The 20,647-nt window shown below is 45.4% G+C and overlaps 1 long non-coding RNA gene across 1 annotated transcript in view; it reads right to left on the bottom strand.

Moving 5' to 3' along the window:
* Positions 1-9,127: 9,127 nt before the first annotated feature.
* The window catches only part of LOC139034390 (uncharacterized), a 42,797-nt gene continuing 31,277 nt past the window's right edge, over positions 9,128-20,647 (bottom strand). Inside the window, exon 2 of the long non-coding RNA XR_011486848.1 lies at positions 9,128-15,675. This is a non-coding gene — a long non-coding RNA (uncharacterized lncRNA). The remainder of the gene's footprint in view (positions 15,676-20,647) is intronic.

Raw genomic sequence — 20,647 nt, 5'->3', positions numbered from 1 at the left:
TGTTCTGTATACAGTTCCTACAGTTGGTCTGGCCTGGATTCAGGCTACAGGGATGTGTTATATGAGGTCCCAGCCCTCAGGATACCACAGATGTGAAGGGACATACACTGGATTTGCATGGGAGTGTGTGTCAAATATGGAAATAGGATAAAGGCTCAGTGTGGAGTCAGAAGCAGTACGGTCAACTGGCTCTGAGATGCCACACCACAGTCAAGGATTCATGAATGGTGTTGACCAGCCTCCCATTGCCAGGAAGTGTTCCAGGGTGCAAGGTGGCTGCCTTGGGAGCCTCCTGCAGGCACAAGTGAATAAGCTATCCCGCCTTTAGGACTACAGACAAAGAGACTTCTGAGCCTGGGGTGACCTTGGGCACTATAACTGCTGGACATCTAGGACCTGCAGCTCTAACAGGTGGCAAGTTGCTTCCAAATGTGCTGGGTCCCCTGCCAGGGCCCTGGGGAGAGGCTTGGACAGGAATTGGTGCTGGATGCCTGTGCAACAGAGATGCTTAGAAACAAGGGTATTCTTGTCGAACTGCTCTCTAGCTAGGCCACATCCAGGCTGCTTATCCACCTAACACAGCTCCTCTAGGATAGTTCTATGGAAGAAGGAAATCTTGCATCACCCTGACATCCAGCTAGGGCAGGAAAGGCAGTTTCCTAGGGTACAGGGGGAACTGTGTTTGGCAATGGGGACTCCCCTGGAGAGCTTCTGCCACTGGGCATCTAGTTCCTTATCTCCCTGATCCCCAACTGCTTTCAGAGTTCAAGGAGAGTTCCCATCTTTTGTGCTATTTGCACAGACAACCTAAAAACAATTTCCATATAATTTTAGGATTTGTTATTTGATGCATAAGATGCTTGCCCAGCAGATATACTTTTCTACCCACACTTTATCTAAGATGAAGTTAAAATGAGTCTGCATTGTTTATGCAAACATAGCATGGCTAGTGAGCAAAAGTCAGACTAGAGCACCTTGGATTTATCTGGAAAGTTCATATAAAAATGGTCCCTGGGACTTGCGTGGTGATCCAGTGGTTAAGAATACGCCTGCCAGTGCTGGGGACATGGGTTCGATCGCTGGCCGGGAGATCTCCCAGATGCCACAGGGCAGCTAAACCCTCTTGCCACAACTACTGAGCCCACACTCTAAGGCCTGTGCTCTGCAGCAAGAGGAGCCCCTGCAGGGAGACGCCGTGCACCACAGGAAAGAGTAGCCCCCCTCGCCACAGTCAGAGAAGGCCCACGTGCAGCGACAAAGGCCCAGCACCGCCGAAAACAAGTCTAAATAACCAAAAGTGGTCTCTATGTGGATAACAGATTTGAACAGTGTACATGGACTGGGCAATGATGGCATGGATAGTGATGATGATGATGATAAAGAGATCCAAATGTAACTGCTGGGTTGTCATCAGCTCTTTATCTCACTGATACACAACATTAAAATTGGGCAGATGACAAGCACTCAGCGAATACTAATTGAATTTATTTGCAGGCATTGAGAAAGAATGTCCACATATGTGACACATGCAAATATGGAGCTAGATGATTGATAATTCATAATGGACAGAGGGCACTGAATGATAGATTGAGTTTAAAAGTTAGTTTATTAGATTGATGGCTGAGGGGTAATGAAATTATTAGATTGAAAGATTAAAGCCATGGAGGAATGATAGATTGATAAATAACTTGTTGATACTGGTTAGGGGGTAGGAAGAGAGATAAATTGTGGCTAGGTGACAGGTCAAGAGATCCATGGCCAGATCCACATAGGGAGGTAGAAAGGTAAACAGAAATGAAGTGAAAGAGTGAAAAAGACAGGAGGCTGAGAGAGATAACTGTCAGGTAGGATAATGCCCCCTAAAGATGGCTATGTCGTGTTCCCCAGAACCTGCAACATGTTACTTATATAGCAATAGAGACTTTGAAGATATGATTAAATTAAGAACCTGAGATGGAGGGATTATCCTGGATTATCCACGTGGGCCCAATCTAATCACATGTCCTCTCACTGACCTCTCTTTCACCAAGCTTCAGCCTCCACTGCCTTCTGTTCAGTCTCTCATCATGACAAGCTCATTCCTACCTCAGGGCCTTTGAACTCACTGTTTCCTCTTTGGGCTCCTTTTTGTCACTCAGGTCTCAGTTCAAATGAGAGTTGATTCCCTGCTTCCAAATTTTTGTCCTGAAGCCTTGAGAACACTCCGTTCCTGGGACTGGGCTGGGGCAACGGGACGTCCAAGCTCCTAGCCTGCGCTGGCTGGCATGATCCCCAGCCCTGGGTCCCGCCCAAGGCTGCGGGATGGATCAGTGTGTATGAGTCATCGAGCCGCAGACACAGTCCCCTTGTTGGAGGGACCTGAGCAGTTCTACGTTGTGGCAAACTCCTAGGGCCAGTGGCCCGATTGAAAGAGAAGGTTAGGAATTTCCCCAAGTTCTTCAGACTTACGTGGGACCAGGAGGGAACTGGAAAGTGGAGGAGCTGAAAGCAGTCTGCATGGATGATGCCGTAACCTCTCTGGGCAGCTCTGTGCCCACCTGAGCTGGGCTAGGCTGTGGAGGAACAGATGGCAAGTACCAGTCTCAATGACCCCTCCATTTACCTCACACTGACTGAGCACCCACTGTGTACCAAGCCCCATGCTGCCAGCCCTGCCCTGAAGGAGCTAACAAGTCTAGTCTGGGAGGTAGGCTGGCTATCAAACTTTACAGGTCTACTGGACGAGGGCTGGGCATCAGGTGACTCGGAAGTCACATTAGACTGTGCAGCATGCATCAGGTGGTAGCACTCAAAGGCAGTGAGCAGGCTAGCTGGAAGGGTCTAGACAGGAAGGAAAGGTGACCCAGGCAGCAGGATCAACCTGGTGCATTAGTCTCCCAGGGCTGCCATAACCAAGTGCCACAAACTTGGTGGCTTAAAACAACTGAAATCTGTTCTCTCACAGTTCTGGAGGCTAGAAGTTTGAAATCAAGGTGTTGGCAGGGCTGGGCTCCCTCCTTCCTGCTCTCTGTTCCTCGGTTTGTGGCGGCACAACTGCAATCTCTGCCTTCATCTTCACGAGTCTGTCTTCCTTCTGTGTCTGTGTGTCTCCACAAGGTGTTCTTCACGTCTGCCTGTGTCTCTGTCAGAATTTCCCTCTTCTTACAAGCATCCACATTGTGTTGGATTAGGGCCCACCCTAATGACGTCATCTTAACTATATCTGCAGAGACCTTATTTCCAAATAAGGTCATGTTAACAGGTAGCAGGGTGGGTTACAGCTTCAGTATATCTTTTTGTGGGGACACAATTCACCCCCTAACAGTGGGCAAAGGCTTGAAAGGGCATGGAGCTTAGGGCCAGAGTGTTCCACTGTTTGCCATTTCCTCACCCATAACCTTTGTACACATTTCCCCTGGGCTTCTCATGGGCCCTAACACCTGTCTGATATGTTCCCACCTCCAGACTCTTGCTCCCACAGCCCCCCAGTCTGAGTAGTTTTTCTTTCTTTATTGGCACACCCACGTCTTCAGGAAGTGCTCTCAGGCACTGACCTGGAAGTGCCGGCGCCTTCCTCTGATCTCTGAGAATCACACGATCTAATTGTGTGCTGTTTAGTCTACAACACAGCACCCAGATGAAGGCCTGGAGAGCAGCCCCTAGGCCATTTCTAAGCTCTCTCCTCGCCATCCCTCACTGAACCAAGACAGGGCTCCCCGCACCTCTGAGCAGAAACACTCCACTCCGACAGCCCCAGTTGCCATGGTCTCCCTTACTCTGGACACACTGCACCTCCCAGGAGCTCCCTTGGAGTTCTGAGGTTGGCCTCCACTCTCACCACTTGGATCCCCATGGAGCCCACTTGGCCCCACCAGTGACCAAGGTAACAGTGGAGCCCTGGCTACTTGAGGCAAGTTTAGGCGCTTCCAAAGGGCTCTCTCACCCAATCCCCATTTCCTTCACGGACTGCCCTGGGTAAGAAATTCCCGAACTGGAAAGTCTGACAGCACTTATCCCTGATGGGGACAAATGCCTTGCAGGGTAGTGACTGTCTGATAGGAGTAGCTGGGCATGACTTGGCCTCTGGAGCCTGGCAGCCTGGTGTTATCCCACTCAAGTCCTACAGGAGACTTGCCACCCAGGAGCAGGAAGAGCTGAAGATGGGCCATTCTGCAGAGCGCTGTCCAGGCTGGGGGGTGGGGGAAACCCAGAGGGAAGCCCTGTGGCCCAGCCAGCCCAGGCAGAGATGCACTCAGGACCTGAGATGTGCACTAAGCTCAGCCGCTTCCTTCTCTGCAGCCCGCCCTCCTTTGTCCTGCACCTCCCGGGCTGAAGAACTGCCCCTCCACATGCAGCCCCTGGGCTGTTAGTGACCTTTGGACGGGGAAGGACTAGGGCCTCCCAGGCTCCACACCCAGGCTGACACTCGCAGGAAGCTGGAGAGGGCCAGAACTGTCTCTCCTCAGGCACAGTCCCAGTGTCCTCAGCCGGCCAATCCTGTTCTGCCCTTTCTTCTGTGGGGGAGGAGCTGGGGGCAGGGAAGAGGGCAGAGCCAAGATCTGGCTAGAAGTACTGTTGCTGCCCCTGGCCCTCAGCCCCACATGTGCCCATGGAACTCAGATTCTGTGCAGAGGCCATGGACGAGACTGGGCTGCTATTCCGTTCATGACAGAAGGACTGGAGGGTAGGATGAGGGCCATTCTTACCACAAGATCCCAGGGGTCCTAAAAAGGTTCTCTTGGAAGGATAAGCCAGCCACATCTAATAAGGAACTATTTCAGTTTTGCCATAATCAAGTCTAGCTCAGCAGGGCTGCCTAAAATAGCCAGGTAATAGAAGTCAAATGTCTGCAGGGAGAGTTTGGCTCCTGAGGCCTAGGCGGCGGGAGAGGCAGCGGGGAGCAGAGGTCCAAGTGTCAGGAGGGTAGCCTCAGTCCCTGCACCCAGATTCCACATCCCCTCCCTCCACCCCAAGACATTGGTCCAGGCCTGGCCCCCAGTAGGTCCTTAAGCTAATGAAGCTTCTAAAATCCCCACTCTTACTAATCCAGTCACTGCTCACACACAGTATGTGTGTGTGTGTGTGTGTGTTAGTTGCACAGTTGTGTCCTACTCTTTGCAACCCTGTGGACTGTAGCCCACCAGGCTCCTCTGTTCATGGACTTCTCCAGGTAAGAATACTGGAGTGGGTTGCCATACTCTCTTCCAGGGGATCTTCCCAACCCAGGTATCTAACCCGGGTTTTGTACATTGCAGGTGGATTCTTTACCATCTGAGGACAGTGGACATCAATAAACCCTTTTCAGATAAAGGGCTTTGTAGAGAATTTCATGGTGCCCCAAACAGGGTGCCTTACTCTCTGAGGCTGGCCTGGAACCTGGTTGCTGATCAGAGAAGGCATCTCTAGGCCTAGCTTAAGCCCATGTTGGGGGTCCAGTTAGTGGCCAGGACAGCTGGGTTGTGTCTTTCCCCAGGACTGTCTACCTGATGGGTAACTGAGGACACCTATGGTGGAGCTGCCTCCACTCCAGTAAGCACATCCTGTCAGTGGCCCTACTGGCCCATCTGGGGCTTGGTCCTCTCTAAGCCTGGTTAGACCTTCCCATTTCCCACTATCTCTTTTCTTGCAGAGAAAGAAGGAAACCAAGCAAGGCATGGCCTGGGCCCTGTAGCCCATGGTCTGAGTCCTGAGTATGGTACCTCATGCATAAGGCCAGGAGGAGTATACAGACCATCTGGGGGTACCTTTAGAGCAAGGCCAGCTATCTTTGTTCTTTGCTCCCATTCTGCAGCAAACCCTGCCACGCATCCAGTTTCCTTACCAGGCCCGTGGAGACCATCTGGAGAATCTGTGGGGTATCATCTCCCTCCTCCAGGAGCATGATCCTATAGCCCGGCACACCCCAGACTTCTAAGTGTTCTCTGCAGGTCTTTGAGCAATATTAGGGAGGAAGAACACTTACTCCCCCCACCCTACCCTAGACTCCTCTGGGAAGCTCATCCCTCCCCACTGCCATCTGTGGGCTTCCTGAGTTCAGCCCAGAACCCCTGAACCTCAAAGCTTCAGTCTAACAAAGCGGTTAATGCCTACTCCACCATTTGGTAGCTGTTTGAACATGGGCAAGGTACTTGAACTCTCTGTAGCTTATTTACTTCACTTATAAAATGGAAATAACGAGGACTTCCCTGGTGGCCCAGTGGTTAGGACTCTGAACCTCCACTGCCAGAGGCCCGGGTTCAATCCTTGGTCGAGGAACTAAGATCCCATAAGCCATGTGGTACGGCCAGAAAGAATAATAAATAAATAAAATGGAAATAATGATAGTCCTTATCTTGAAGGGTCATTGTGAGGATCAAATGAGATTACCCAGGGGCTGGCATTAATAAAGAGCAGTTAGTAGACAGTACCATTGTTATTACCTGTAGGGCTCCCCAGGTGGCACAGGGGTGAAGAATCTATCTGCTAATGCAAGAGATGGTGGGTTCAATCCCTGGGTCAGGAAGATCCCCTGGAGTAGGAAATGGCAACATGCTCCATTATTCTTCCTGGGAAAGTCCATGGACAGAGGAGCTTGGTGGGCTACTTTGCCCCTCTCTTTCAGCCCTTTAAGTCCATTCTTGTCACGTTCCTAAAGTCTCGTAGTCTGAACCAGGGTAAGCTGGTCAGGTCCTGCTTCCAGGTGAACGGAAGACAAGGATGTGTGTTTGAGTATCCTGCATCCCTGGTCATAAAGCTAGAATAACTCTTCCAGAAAACTAGGATGCTGTCTCTTTGGTCACCACACTCCTAATTCAAGGGGATTTCAAGAATCAACATTTCTGTGGTAGAAGCCAAAGCCCAGAAACAGAAAGGGTGAGAAAATAACTGAAGGTCACACAGCAAGCTCAGGCCAAAGTTGAGTGAGAGCCCCAATGGACCTGCCACCCAGCTCTCCTCCCTACCTGATGTAAGCTTTCTTTCCTTCAGAAGCCTCAATAGAAGCCTCCCTTTGGAGCTTTGCTTTCAGAAAAAGCAGCAAACAAAGTGTGGAGTCAGTCCCCCTGGGCCTGGACCCACAGGATGACGGAGACGTTACCAGAGCTGATGATTCAACTTCCTGCCTTTTGAGAGCGCCCAGACCACAGAAGACTTCTTGCTTGGAGGAGGGGGCGTCTCACTGCTGAGGGCCAAGCAGGGTGGGTCAAGGCCCCACCACAAACCACAAGACAAGGCAGTGCATGGGGCAGGCTCTAAGGGGCCATTCTGGAACCCTGGCCAACTGCTTCCTGCTACCATCTCTTTGGGTGATTGATTACTACCTAGGGTGACCAACTGTCCTGGTTTTAGCACCCCAAATCCCACATCCTGGGAAACCCCTCAGTTCTGGGCAAACCAGAAGGGTTGGTAACTTTATTACCACCCACATTTCTACAAGACGTGACCGCCTCAGTGACTCTGGGAGTCCGGGCCCCAGGACAGGACATTCTAGGATAGGGTATTAGCAAACTATGACTGGAGGGATCTGGCCCTCTGGCTATTTTGAATAGTCCATCAGCTAAGAATAGTTTTTACATTTTTTAATGGTTCAAAACAAAATTAAAGAAGAATAATATTTCATGACAAGTAGAAATTATATGAAATTCAAATTTCAGTGTTCATATAGGAACACAGCCAAGCCCATTAATTTACATATTGTTTCTGGCTATTTTCACATTACAAGGCAGAGTTGAGCAGCTGCAAGAGACCATATGGACCTATGGACCACAATGTCTAAAATATTCACTCTGACCCTGTACACAAATAGTTTACAGACCCCTGTTCTAGAGGCAGGCAAAAGGCATGGCGCCTGATCTGGGCTGTATGTGAGTAGTGTGTCAGTGGGCAGTGATGCTTGGGTGCAGAAACTCAAAACTGGAGGAGAGAGAGATTCAAGGCAATGTCTCAGCTTATTTCTTAGACTGCAAATACTTGCCAACGCAATTCCAAAAGTGATTCAGGAATGACATCCCCATCCATTGCTAACAATTCTGCTGAGCTTGGGTTTGTAGGGGGCACCAGGGTCTACAAGGTACATGCAATACCAGATCCTTGGCCCTACAGGCAACAGAGTCTTGCCCAGGCATCAGTGGGCCCTACTATCTCAGAAACCCAAATGTGAACGTGGAGTCTGACAACTGGACAGCATATTTGAAGCTGGGGCCAGTCTAGGAAACCCATTGTTCCGACTGTGGGTAAAAACAGTGAGACTCCATGTAGGGTTAGGCATCCCACAGTTGTCATATGGTGCTATAAATACAACAGGGGCTCCATATGCCTGAACAGATCTCTCCACTTGTGCCACGGTTATCCACCTGTGTAGCTGACTTAGCAGCTCTGGACTGAGAGAGGGGTGGCAAGCCACTCTCAGAGTCTATTGGGGAATGTCCCCATCTGGTCTGTCTCTGAGCAGTTTCTAATTCACGTGACCCTGAGTCATTGTTACTGTTAACACCTTCAAGTAGGGTTTCTCAGAATTGGATCCTGCCCTCAAGTCACTCTCTGGTCCAGGTCTTCAATCCTTGGAATGATAGAACTGACTGCATCTCTGAAAGAAGCCCCCCTCCATATCTTGGGAAAGAAGATAGCTCCATTTAAGTTTGAGTCATACTTTCTACACTTTGAAGGCTAGTCATTAAGAGCAAGGACCATCATTAGGATGCCAGGAAGAATTTTATAATAGACCTAGGTTAGTTTCTCGAACTCTACATAGACAATGTATGTTCTTGGTTGAGTTGCCTCAGCTCCATGATCAGCTTGTTTCTAGCCATACATCCTCAGACTGGCTTCTGTGGACTTAAGACTGAGATCTGGGGAGACTAGAGAGTCCCCTGATAATAACTAAGGTCTATGCTGTGTATTCTGAGCTGTTGGTTAGTTGTCCCTCTGGATCACCATCTGTAAAATGAATGATTTGGGAGACTTGCCTTCTCATGGGGCTCTGAAGAACTGTTATACCAAAGAGAAGGCCCTCTGTTGATCTCATTGTGGATATTCCTAACGAGTTGGCTCAAGGCTGGTGCTTTAGCAGAGAGAGAGAGAGTGTGTGTGTGTGTGTGTGTGTGTTGTGTGTGTGTGTGGATCAATTAGAACTCTTTTAGCTTTAAGTAATATGAAATTCACCCAAACCTGCTTAAGCAAAAGGGATCTATGTATTTGTTTGGTGGGTTTACATAATGGAAAAGTTCAGGGGCTTCAGGTACAGCTTGGTCCAGGGCCACAAAAATGTCAACAGGATCAGGTCATTCTTTTTTTTTTTCTTAAAGCATGGTTGATTTACAATGTTTGTTAGTTTCAGGCGTACAGCAAAGTGATTCAGTTTTTTATATACGTGCTGTGCTGGGCTTAGTTGCTCAGTCGTGTCCAACTCTTTGCGACCTCACAATCTGCAGCTCACCAGGCTCCTCTGTCCATGGGGATTCTCCAGGCAAGAATACTGGAATGGGTTGCCATGCCTTCCTTCAGGGGATCTTCCCAACCCAGGAATCGAACTTAGGTCTCCCTCACTGCAGGCGGATTCTTTACCATCTGAGCCACCAGGGAAGCCTTATATATATATATATATACGTATTCTTTTTCAAATTCTGTTTCCTTATAAGTTATTACAAAATATCGAGTATAGTTCCCTGTGCTGTACAGTAGGTTCTTGTTGAGGACCAGGCTAGTCTTCATTTCTGCTTTCTTTAGCATTGCCTCTGTTCTTAGGCTGTGATGGCAAGACAGCTGGAAACAGCTCCAAGTTGACATCTTCACATCTCCAAATTCAGATGAAAGGACGACATATTTTTATAGGCCACTCAAACACCTGGTATTCGTTCCAATAGACCTCATGGCTTGGCTTATGTCACATGTCCATCCCTAAACCAACTATTATGCAACTGTGAATAGCATACAATGTATTATGCTACTCTGATTGGCCAGGCCTGATTCACATGTGACTCTCAAGACAAAGCATGAACCACCTGAAGTACCCGTGCTGAAAATGACAAGAGGGGTAGTTCCTAGGTGAAAGTTAGGTGGCTGTTACCAGAAGAGGAGGGATGGACACTAAGCAGGAAAACTACAACAGTTCTCAGCAGGGAACAGACATGTATGGGCAGGAATCCTTGTGCGTGGGTCTGTACAAGACATCAGTGGGTGGATGCATAGCTCTAGGATACAAAATGAGAACATGAGATACCTCTCACCTCCAAGAAATCCCCTAAACATTGCCCACTCCACTGGACTTCATGCCTCATAATGAATCAGAGTATAACTGGGGCACCCTGAAATCTGGAAGAGTTACCAGCCCCTGCCTGGAGCAGGGGTCATCTGGCCCATGCCTGCTTAATTTCCTGATTGTATTGTGCTCTCTTTGAGGGCAGGGGCCACAACTTTCTTCCTTCTGTATCTGCAGAAGTATTTTTAGAATGAATAATCATCTTCAGCAGGTGTGTGGAGCTTGGTAACTTTTCAAACCCCTTTGACACCTACTATCATATTTGATTCTTTGTTCTTCTTTTTGGCTACCCAGGATCGGAACCCTCTTCCTGTGAAGGGGAATTCCCCTCATTCTGAGGCTGAGCCTACTTCCCACCAGAGAGGCTGAAAGTACCACGTGCATGTGTTTCCCAGCCTGCTCATGACTGGGCAAGGGCCCTGACTTAGGCTTTGACAATCAGACATACAGGCTCCAGATTGTGACCCAGGAGCTACCGGCCTGAAGAAGCACTTGGTGCTTATCATGGGTGCAGCAGGCTCCCGTCCTGGGGCGGTGGAGACTGTGATACCCGAGGGCAAGGACAGGAGGCTGCAGACCAGCCTGCACAGCCTGGTGCGTGGGGGTGGTGGTGGTGCAGTGACAGCAGCAAGGCTCTGCCTGAGTTCTGTACTGTGACTGGGGGCCTTTTGCGAAGCTGTGGAGTCTTTGGAGCTGCTTCTCTGCCCAGAGATTCTCTGAGCTGCTCAATATTCTTATTCTTTTTCGGCTTAAATCAATTTAACTTAAGTCAACTAAGTCAATCTGCTTAAGAATCGACTTCTGTTGCTTGCAGCTAAAAACTCTGACTGTTATAAATCCTTGAGACAAGACAACCGCATAATTCCCCTTTCCCAGATGCATAAATTGAAGCTAAGAGATTGGCCCAAGCTCATGCAACAGTTTCTATGTTGAGACTAGAACCCTGAATTAGGTGGGACAGACATACAACAGGGAGGTGGGCACCCAGGCAAGGAAGAAATTTCTCACAAGTAGAGCTGCCTCAGCTGGTAGAAGCCCCCTATTACTGAAGGCATACAAGCAGATCTGAGAGTGAGGGAGAGGCCAAACAGAGTAACTCCAGTTCACTTATTCCTCACATGTTACACATGTAATTATCTGCCCAACTCAGATCCCTTTTTGTGAACACAAATGTATTAAGGTAAAAACACAACTCCTGGTGCTACAGCTTCAAATCCCCACAATCTCTTTACCAGCTTGCCTGTTTCTGGCCCAAAATACAGCAGCTGCTAGTCCCATATCCCAGAGCAAAGTCATGGCGTTTATTGGCCTCCGTCACTTTAATGAAAAAGCCCCTACACCAAACAAATACAAGCACAGACATTTGCAACTAATTATGGTATTGCTGATCAGTCAAATTTCATTGCAAATTGCATGTTGAAATTGATAGTGGGCGAGTCATGAATAAACTGGTTGTCTGAAAAAGTGACATGGGCACACAGGACTAGATTAATAATTCAATTTAGACTCAGCCAGACACTCTGAAGGAAAGGAAAAAGCAGATTAGCATTGCCCCAAGATTGCTTGTTTACCCGGGTACCTCCTGCCAACGTGCCTTCTGAGGGAAGCTGATCCTCCTTTAGGATCCTCCCACTTCGGGAGACCGCAGGGCGTTGAGTATTCCAGCCTTTAATTCTTGGTTTGCAAAATTGCAGCCTTGAGTGGTGTGGGGAGGGGAAGATGGCCCTATGTCTCATCTGCTGCTAAGAAGCCCACTTAGGAGGCTTCTTGGAGGATGGATGCCTCCTGCTGCTGTGAACAGCTCTCTCGGTCTTCCAGCTGCGGGTACTGGGCTGGGGGAACATAACCCACCTTGGAAGTCCAGGTGAGTTTCCCAGGTTAGGCATGGATCCAGAGGAGTAAGCCCAGAGAAGGTAGGAAAGGAGCCAGAGGGGCGTTACTAAGCTCCCCACTTGGCCTGGGCACTCTAGAGTCCCAGAGAGCTAAGGAGTCCAAAGGAGAGACAATCAATGCATCAAGTCCACAAGATGGAAGGCCAGTGTCCTCAGGACTGGGTCTTCCTAGAAAGTCACTATGTCCCTGCACTTGGGGAGGAAGCAGGAAGGAGACACAGAGCAGGCAGAGTGCACAGGTGTGGAGGGGTAGGCACCTGTATGCATGTAAGATGCAGGCACAGGAGTGCCTGACCCACCCAGGAGTGCTTCCCCCTGAGCTTCTCAGCTATTCCAGATGCCCTGGCTCTAAAGACCCGTGCCGAAGGAAAGTCTTAATTTTTATCTTCTAATTGAGGTTTAAAACTCAAATGTCTACATGAAAGTGGGCGAGCTCCAGACTGGGCAGACTTGGTAAGCTTGGGCCTGATTGCGGGGGGAGCCATGATTCAGCTTCAGGAGACTGCCTGGAGACAATATGAGTGGGAATACAGAAAAAGATTTAGGCCAGGGATATAAATTTGGAAGTCGTCAACAACTGAATTATATTTAAAGCCAGGACACTGGGGAAGATTAGCAATGGAGTGAGTGGAGATAAGAGGTCCGGGGACTGAGTCTTAGAGATCAGGAAATGTCAGCAAAGGGGCACTTTGTGAAGGAGCAGCCACAGAGACAGGAGGGAAACCAGGAGAGGAGGGTGATGATCCAGGCACCAAGGAAGGAGAGATGAACTCTCATGTTCTATGAAGAGGCAACAAAAGTGAGGCTTGAGATTTAACAACATGGAGAGTCCTTGACAGAGGCAGTCTTACCGTAGTGGTGAGGGCTGATGGGAGTGGATGGGAGAAAGCAAGGGAAGAAAGGACTTGAAGGTGGCAAGAAGACTCAATTCCTTTCAGGAGTTGTGCCATAAATAGGAGCAGAGAAATAGGGCGACAGTTTGAAGGGGATATAAGGCCAAGAGAAGGTTTTTCTTTAAGATGGAAAAATTACAGTATTTTTGTGTGTTGTTTGGAATAATTTTGGAGAGAGGGAAATTTTGATGATGCAGGTGAGAAGCAGATAAATGTTGGACTGAAGTCCTTGAATAAACAGGTGGAGATGGCATCTGCTGCACAAAAAAAGGGGGCCGTCCTTGAAAAGGAGCATGGAAGGTTCACCCACATCAGCGAAAGGAAAGGCAGAGTTGACGAGCACAGATGCAGGTGGGTGGAGGAAGTAATGGTGGCACCCATGGAACTTCTCTTCTATTTTCTTAAACTAGGAAGAGGTTGTTAGCTGAGAGTGAGGTGGAGGAGGTGTGAAGCAGTCGGCTGGGAGAGAGTGTGTGAGTAGACCTGGGGATGAAGTATGAATCCTGGGCAAGCTTTTAGGTCTCACTTGGGAAGGGTTGTGGTCATCGATTTAAAGTGAGGCTGTGTAACAAAAAAAGAAGGAGTCTTACAGATAAAGAGAACAAACTAGTGGTTACCAATGGTGGGGAAGGGCAACATAGGGGTGGGGAGGTACAAACTATTGAACGTAAGGTAGGCTCAAGGATGCATAGTATAACATGGGGAATAAAAAAGCGTGATATTAGTGTAAAGATAGAAACAGACTCACACAATACCCAATCAAGTGGTTTTCAACAGTACCAAGGCAACTCAGTAGGGAATACTCTTTCCCCTGGAATTACTGGCAACCCACTCCAGTATCCTTGCTTGGAGAATCCCATGGACAGAGCAGCCTGGTGGGCTGCAGTCCATAGGGTCGCAAAGAGTCGGACACGACTGAAGTGACTTAGCACGCATGCAAGATAATGAATCTTGACCCTTACTCACATCATAGACCACATACAAAAATTAACTTGATGTTAATTAAAGGCCTATAAGTATGAGCCATATACAAAATTACACATACAAATATAATATAAAAATGAGCAAAAGACCAACTGAAGAAGACTTTAGCCAAACTGATATTTACATAACAAACACATGAGAAGATGCTTAACATCATTTGTCATTAGGGATACTAATTAAAACTACATACTAAAAGAACTAGAATTCTTAAGACTGCCCATATTAAGTATTGGCAAGGATAGGATCATTCTTGCCCTGGAACAGATGGGCCTCAGAGGTACATGAAGAAACACTGGGGAATTATGGGTATGTTGTAAGAACACAGCAGAGTTTAACCTCTCTGCAATTGACATTTAAGTTGTTGCCAGTTTGGCCTTTGGCAGTTGCAAAGATGTGCCACCCAGATTCCTCCTCAAGGAAAAATTTGCTCTCCAGTTGCAGGGAGTGTGATCAGCAGAAACCTGCAAGCTTCTTCAGAGTTCACTGGAGCTACAGATGGTGCCTGTCTCTTCCCAGAACAGCTTGTATTGTGTGAGTGAACAAAGGAAGGATGTGAAGGCTAGGCCATTTTTATCTGCTATAGGAGTGTTCAGATGCAGAATATTTGCTTCAGAGTTCCCTATCAAGATGGCCTAGACTTTGTTGAACCTGCAATATAGTTTGACTTCTTCCACTCAATTCCACCTTTCTCCCTTCCTTTCACAGATGCTGATCCCTAATATTCTTAATAAATTTCTTGTACCCTTTCCTGGGAACCTGACAGGGTGATTACAACAAAGCTTCTGTGATCATTCTTATCCATGTCTCCTGTCCTATAAACACTTTCTGTAAGATATTTGCATAAGCATGGAATTGCTGGGTCACTAGAGTATGTAATTTTCAGCCTAATTGAATAAAGCTAAACTGTTTTCCAAAGCGAGTGTACAAGTTTATGTAGATTGAGGTGGATGAATATTTTTGCTAATTCTTGGTATTGTGACTTTTAAATTTTATTCAACTTGATTAGTGTGTAATATCTCATCATGATTTTGATTTGCATTTCCCTGATTACCAAAGAAGTTGAGCGCTTTTAAAAATGTTACTGGCCTTTGTGTTTCTCATTTTTCAAAGTGTCTATCCTTTGCTCATTTTTCCTTTTCTTTCTGCCAAGTTATTTTTAAATTATTACTTATTTCTTTTAAAACCACCTTTTTTTTTAGGTATGATTGATGTTTTAAAAAGCTGTATATATTTAATGTGAATTCAAATTGCACATTTTTTTATTTGGTTGTCTTTTATCATTAATTCTAATGAGTCTGTTTTTTGCTGACTGTAAAGAGCTTCTCCATCTTTGGCTGCAAAGAATATAATCAATCTGATTTCGGTGTTGACCATCTGGTGATGTCCATATGTAGAGTCTTCTCTTGTGTTGTTGGAACAGGGTGTTTGCTATGACCAGTGCGTTCTCTTGGCAAAACGCTATTAGCCTTTGCCCTGCTTCATTCTGTACTCCAAGGCCAAATTTGCCTGTTACTCCAGGTGTTTCTTGACTTCCTATTTTTGCATTCCAGTCCCCTATAATGAAAAGGACATCTTTTTTGGGTGTTAGTTCTAAAAGGTCTTGTAGGTCTTCATAGAACGGTTCAACTTCAGCTTCTTCAACATTACTGGTTGGGGCATAGGCTTGGATTACTGTGATATTGAATGGTTTGCCCTGGAAACGAACAGAGATCATTCTGTCATTTTTGAGATTGCATCCAAGCACCACATTTCAGACTCTTTTGTTGACCATGATGGTTACTCCATTTCTTCTAAGGGATTCCTGCCCACAGTAGTAGATATAATGGTCATCTGAGTTATATTCATGCAGAGTACATCATGAGAAATGCTGGGCTAAAAGAAGCACAAACTGGAATCAAGATTGCTGGGAGAAATATCAATAACCTCAGATAGGCAGATGACACCACCTTCATGGCAGAAAGTGAATAGGAACTAAAAAGCCTCTTGATGAAAGTGAAAGAGGGGAGTGAAAAAGTTGGCTTAAAGTTCAACATTCAGAAAACTAAGATCATGGCATCTAGTTCCATCACTTCATGGCAAATAGATGGGGAGACAGTGGAAACAGTGTCAGACTTTATTTTTGGGGGCTCCAAAATCACTGCAGATGGTGATTGCAGCCCTGAAATTGAAAGACGCTTACTCCTTGGAAGGAAAGTTATGACCAACCCAGATAGCATATTAAAAAGCAGAGACATTACTTTGCCAACCAAGGTCCGTCTAGTCAAGGCTATGGTTTTTCCAGTGGTCATGTATGGATGTGAGAGTCGGACTGTGAAGAAAGCTGAGCACTGAAAAATTGATGCTTTTGGACTATGGTGTTGGAGAAGACTCTTGAGAGTCCCTTGGACTGCAAGGAGATCCTCCCAGTCCATCCTAAAGGAGATCAGTCCTGGGTGTTCATTGGAAGGACTGATGCTGAAGCTGAAACTCCAATACTTTGGCCACCTCATGCGAAGAGTTGACTCATTGGAAAGGACCCTGATGCTGGGAGGGATTGGGGGCAGGAAGAGAAGGGGGCGACAAAGGATGAGATGGCTGGATGGCATCACCGACTCAATGGACATGAGTTTGAGCAGACTCCGGGAGTTGGTGATGGACAGGGAGGCCTGGCGTGCTGTGATTCATGGGGTCGCAAAGAGTCGGACACAACTGAGCGACTGAACTGAACTGAATGAGTCTGTATCTATTCTAGATAAAAGCCCTTTGCTAATCTTATCTCTTGCAATAATCTTCTGCTATTCTATAGCTTGCCTTTTAACTCTTTAGTGTCTTTGATAAAGAGTGATTCTTCATTTTATTAGTATTTCTCTTATAGTATTGTTTTTTGTACTTTGTTTAAGAAAATTTTCCTTACCCAAGATTATGAAGATATCCTTCTACATTTTAAAATTACAGTTTTGTCTCTTATACTTATATGCCCATGGAGTCGATTTTGGTGTATGGTGTGAGATAGGGGTCCAATTTAATTATTTTTGTTTCCTCCCATTTTTTTGGCCATGCTGTGCAGCATGCAAGATCCTAGTTCACTCACCAGGGATAGAAGCCCTGCCTCCTGCAGTATAATCCTGGTGTCTTAACCACTGGACCACTACGGAAGTCCCAATTTAATTCTTTTTTGATATGGATATCTAGTTATTCCAGCCAAGTCTATTTGAGAGTCCATCTTTTTGCCACTGCTACACATGCCATCTCTGTTACAAATCAAGCATCTGGATTTGTGCAGGTCTGTTTCCATAATGTTCTCTCTATTCCACGGAATTGTGTGTGTGTGAGCGCATGCTCAGTTGCTCAGTTGTGTCTGACTCTTTGCCAACCCATGGACTGTAGTCTGTAGCCTGCCAGGTTTCTCTATCCATGGAATTTCTCAGGCAAGAATACTGGAGCAGCTTGCCATTTCCTTTTCCAGGGGATCTTCCCAACCCAGGGATCGAACCCACTCCTCCTGCAACATCTGCACTGGAAGAAGGATTCTCTACCACTGCACCACCTGGGAAGCATTCCATTAAAACTGTCTATACCTGGGGCTTCCCAGGTGGCTCAGTGGTAAAGAATTCGCCTGCCAATGCAGCAGACACAGCAGACTCGGGTTTGATCTCTGGGTTGGGAAGATCCCCTGGAGAAGGAAATGGCAACTTACTCCAGTATTCTTGCCTGGAAAATCCCATGGACAGAGGAGCCTGGTGGGCTACAGTCCATGGCATCACAAAAGAGTAGGACACAACTGAGCGACTGAGCATGCACGCGATTCAATGCCACACTCTCTTAATCTCTCTAACTGTGTAGTAATCTGGCACAGCAGTTCCTCTAGTCTTGTTCTTTCCTCCAGAATGACTTAGCTATTCTTGGCCTTTTGCATATAAATTTGCATGTCCATATAAAGATTTTGTGTCATAGTTCACAACAAAAATCCTGATGGGTTTTTATTAGAAATAAAATTGGATCTGTAGATTACTTTGGGAAGAACTGACAATCTTTGTAATATCGAGTCTTCCAAGCCATGAACATCATATCTCCACTTACTAAGATCTTTAATTTCTGTCCATAAAATGCTTTCATTTTTTTTCTGCATTGAAGATTTACTTAACTTTCATTAGATTTATTCCTAGTGATTTGGCATTTTTAATTGATATCACAAATGCTATCCTTCAAAACTTTTCTCTTTGTTGCTGCTATTAAGTACATTGATTTTTAAAGTCCAGGACACTGGCTGAGCTCTTTTAATAATTCTAACTACTGATAGATTATTTTTTAATCCCTCTGTACACTATCCTATCATCTATATATACTGGCAGTTTTCTTTCTTTTTCCAGTCTTTATTACTTTTCTTTCTTCACTGTACTGGCTATAACCTCCAGTATAACGTTGAAAAAAAGTGGTAGTAATGGATATCTTTGTTTTGTTCCAATTTTCAAAAGGAAAAACTTTCACTGTTTCACCACTAAGTACGATGCTTGCTTTAGCTTTTTTTTTCAAAAGACAGCTTTTAGAAAATTAAGGAATTTTCTTTCCAGTTCCAGTTTGGCAAAATTTTTTTAACTATTCACCGTTTGATTTAATGGATGTTGAGTTTTATTAAATACTTTTGCTTTATCTATTGAGATAACCATAAAACTTTTCCCTTTAATCTGTTCATATGATAAATTATATTAATGTTTTTTAATATTAAACAAAACATATTCATAGAATTAATTATAACTTGGTCATATGATCCTAATTTTTTTAATAATACTTTTTTAAAAGATTTTTTTTCTTTTTTCCTTTATGGCCATGCCACACAGCATGTGGAATCTTAGTTCCCTGACCAGGGATTGAACCCTTGCCCCCTACATTGGAAGCGCAGAGTCTTAACCTCCGGACTGCCAGGGAAGTACAATAATACTTTTTATATGATCCTAAATTTTGTTCAATAATACTTTGGTTAGCATTTTTATATCTATGTCATAAGTGAACATAAGTTCATAAATGTATGCATTCATGCATACATGTATGCACACATTTCCAGTTGGGTCCAACTCTTTGTGACCTCTTGGACTGTAGCCTACCAGCCTCCTCTGCCCATGGAATTTTCCAGGCAAGAATACTGGAGTGGGTTGCCATTTCCTCCTCCAGGGCATTTTCCTGACGCAGGAATTGAACCTGCATCTCCTGTGTTTCCTGCATTGCAGGCAGATTCTTTACCACTGAGCTATTGCACTTCAGTTTTCCTATATTGATCCTGTCAGATTTGGGGGTTAGGGTCATATTTGTTCCATGAAATGAGTTGAGGAGTGTAACTTTGGTTTTGGGGGAGTAGGAACTTCTAAATTTCTAGAAGTTTTTGTATGAATGAAATTTTATTTTCCTTGAATGTTCACTATAATTCACAGGTAAAGCTATCTGGATTTTAAGTTTTCTTTGGGGAAGATTTTAATTACTGATTCAATAAAATATATCAGAATAAACATGCCTAAGGAGGTAAAAGACTTGTACTTGGAAACCTATAAACTACTGATGAAAGAAACTGAAGACAACACACAACAGATGGAGAGATAGATTGTATTCATGGATTGGAAAATTAATGTTTAATATGGTTAAAATGATCATATTATCAAAGGCAATCTATAGATTCAATGCAATTTCTATCAGAATACAAAGGACAAAAAAATACCAAGGGCATTTTTCATAGAACTAGAAAAAATAATGTTAAAATTTGTATGGAAACAGAGAAGACTCTAAACAGCCAAAATAATTTTGAGGAAGAACAGAGGAGGAAGAATCACGATCCCTGACTTCAGACTATACTACAAAGTGATAGTAATCAAATGGTATGTAACTGGCATAAAAACAGACACATAGATCAATGGGAGAGAGCAGAGAGTCCAGAAATAAAGCCATGCTTTTATGATCAATTAATCTGTGACACAGGATGGAAGAATATACAATGGAGAAAAGAGAGTCTCTAATAAGTGGTGCTGGGGAAAGTGGACTGCTGCTGCTACTGCTAAGTCACTTCAGTGGTGTCCGACTCTATGCGACCCCATAGACGGCAGCCCACCAGGCTCCCCCGTCCCTGGGATTCTCCAGGCAAGAATACTGGAGTGGGTTGCCATTTCCTTCTCCAATGCATGAAAGTGAAAAGTGAAAGTAAAGTCACTCAGTCGTGTCCGACTCTTAGGGACCCCATGGACTGCAGCCTACCAGGCTCCTCCGTCCATGGGATTTTCCAGGCAAGAGTACTGGAGTGGGGTGCCATTGCCTTCTCCGGGGGAAAGTGGACACATACATACAAAACAATGAAATAAAACATTCTCTAATACCATATACAAAAATAAACTCAAAATGGATTAGAGACCTAAATATAAGACCAGAAACCATAAAACTCCTAGAAAAAAAAACATAGGCAGAACACTCTTTGATATAAATTGTAGCAATAATTTTTTTGATCAGACTCCTAAAGCAAAGGAAAAGAAAGCAAAATTAAACTGATGGGACCTAACTAAACTTAAAAGTTTTTGCACAGTAAAGGAAAACATTGACAAAACAAAAAATCTACTGAATGGGAGAAAATATTTGCAAATGATATGACCAATAAGGGGTTAATATTTAAAATATATAAATATCTTTTACAACTCAACATCAAAAAACAA

This window comes from Odocoileus virginianus, chromosome 3, assembly GCF_023699985.2.
Source record: "Odocoileus virginianus isolate 20LAN1187 ecotype Illinois chromosome 3, Ovbor_1.2, whole genome shotgun sequence".
In the NCBI taxonomy this organism is placed as follows: Eukaryota; Metazoa; Chordata; class Mammalia; order Artiodactyla; family Cervidae; genus Odocoileus; species Odocoileus virginianus.
The sequence above is the reverse complement of the archived record's forward strand: the minus strand, read 5'-3'. Positions and strand labels throughout refer to the sequence as shown.